Source organism: Arachis ipaensis, chromosome B05 (genome assembly GCF_000816755.2).
Source record: "Arachis ipaensis cultivar K30076 chromosome B05, Araip1.1, whole genome shotgun sequence".
Taxonomy (NCBI): Eukaryota; Viridiplantae; Streptophyta; class Magnoliopsida; order Fabales; family Fabaceae; genus Arachis; species Arachis ipaensis.
The window spans coordinates 148,368,162-148,370,153 of record NC_029789.2 but is presented as its reverse complement, the minus strand read 5'-3'; the positions used below and the strand labels follow the sequence as shown (position 1 = coordinate 148,370,153).

The 1,992-nt window shown below is 27.8% G+C and overlaps 1 protein-coding gene across 3 annotated transcripts in view; it reads right to left on the bottom strand.

The window, feature by feature from the left end:
• The window catches only part of LOC107644923 (extensin-3), a 1,986-nt gene continuing 1,066 nt past the window's right edge, over window positions 1,073–1,992 (bottom strand). For all 3 annotated transcript variants that reach the window (XM_021103338.1, XM_021103337.1, XM_016348886.2), the window contains one exon: window positions 1,073–1,435. The gene's annotated coding sequence lies outside the window, so the exon portion shown is untranslated. The remainder of the gene's footprint in view (window positions 1,436–1,992) is intronic.

Sequence of the window (1,992 nt, the reverse complement as noted above, 5' to 3'; positions counted from 1 at the left end):
TATGATATGGGAGTAAATATACATAATATGAATTTTTATAGCGTAACCATACAAATGCAAGCTAAGGATATTGTGACAAGTGGGATGCAGCTGCACTCTAGGGTTTAAATTAACTATTGGAGAAATTTCTGCAACTTGTCGGATGGACTGATGGGAGGAGCTACAACTAGTTAGAGAGTTAGCTATATTGCAAATACGTTTAGTGTAGCTTCGAGCTTAGTGATGTAAGTAATAAGGGCAGCTTTGTCTTTCTGCATAATCGATTCCTCATCAAATCCAGATTCCTTGAGGCGTTTCCAAATCTCTTCATCACTGAGAGGGCTTCTCAAAACCCTAGAACCAGGCATTATGGATAAGTGCTTCGTAGAACTAGCGGAGTAGCCATTGACCGAGGCTACACTCCGTACGAATCTCTTATCTGCTTCTTTAGGAAGATGGACAATTGGTTTTGTTAACGATGATGTTGGTTCGGCAATGCTGCTTCGGGTGGTGGTTCTATCGATGATGATGCTGCTTCGGTGGTGGTTCTGTTGATGATGATGGTTCTGCTAGTGATGGTATATATATTTATCAAAACATAGATATAAGAGTACAGGGAATACATGTATATTGTTTATTTATTAAGACAAAAATGATAAAAGATATAGTGATACACAAACACCCATTAAAAACATATATTGTGTGTCTTTTAATTTTAAAATGTGAAGACATAAATTTTTAACTTTGAAAAACTAATTTTTTTTATAATTTTTTGTCTTGTAACTTACCAAACACAACATAAAATTAATATCTTCTTATGTTTATATACTCTTGTGTATTTTTATCTTTATCTCATTTATATTGAGACAATAACTAAATACAACATTTTAGAATAATTTGTCCAAAATATAAATTTTAAAAATTTATTTTTTATTTTACTTTTATTTTAATTATATATGTATTAACTTGTAATAAAATTTGCACGTGAACCTTGGATATAAATTTAAATTTTTTTTAGCTTTAAATGAGAATATTTAAGTGATGCGGAGTGTATATTAGAGATTCGGACTAATTCTAAAGCAAATAAATAGTATGCAAATAATGAGAAAATTTTATTTATTTAAATTATAAAATTGGCTTGGAAACCATTATAACCACAAGAAATGCATGTAATTGTCAATGATACTTGCCAAAGCAGTGCCTTACAACTCCGCAAACACACAATAATAATTAAGAATTTTAATACATAAAGGGAAACATACAAAAGGAAATTATTGGAATGGAACCAATCATATTATAAAGAAAACATTTTGACACTTCTTTTTCTTATGTAAACAAAACAAAATGCGGAAACTTTGTTTCCCATGGATTTCTCGTATAATAATGTTGAAGACTGAAGTGCTTCATTCATTCTGTTATATCCATCACTTTATTTATTTGAAATATTCTTGAAACCCTACAAAATACAAACATATGAACACATATTATTAGTCAATCTGTCCCTGTCCAGGAAACAATAAAAAAAATTATTACTAATTAATTAATAAAAATTTAGAATTTATAATTTTAAATTTTAAATATTTTTATTGTACAAATTTGTTGTTGTCTAATTATTAGTTACTTTTTATTATTTCTTTAATATTACCGATTTTTATAACAAACTACTCCTAATAATATTGGTAGTATGACGTTTTAATAATAAATGTGACTTTGCATTTGTGACTTTTCAAACCAAATTACTCCGAATAAAAACGAGAAAAATATCTTGATTCCATTTAAGAGTATTAATGCACGCGATTTAAATTTTCTGGGTGAGATTTAAAGTGAAGAAAAGTATTATCTGATTAATAGCTCGCACGTTGCTGTGTAAAGAAAAATGAGTAGGGTCAATGCTTGGCGGCATATTAAAAATACAAAACTCTTTTTTTAAAGTTTAAAATGTTAAATAATAAAAATATAAATAATTATATATTTAATATGTATAAAATTATATTAAAATTTAAAATTTTAATT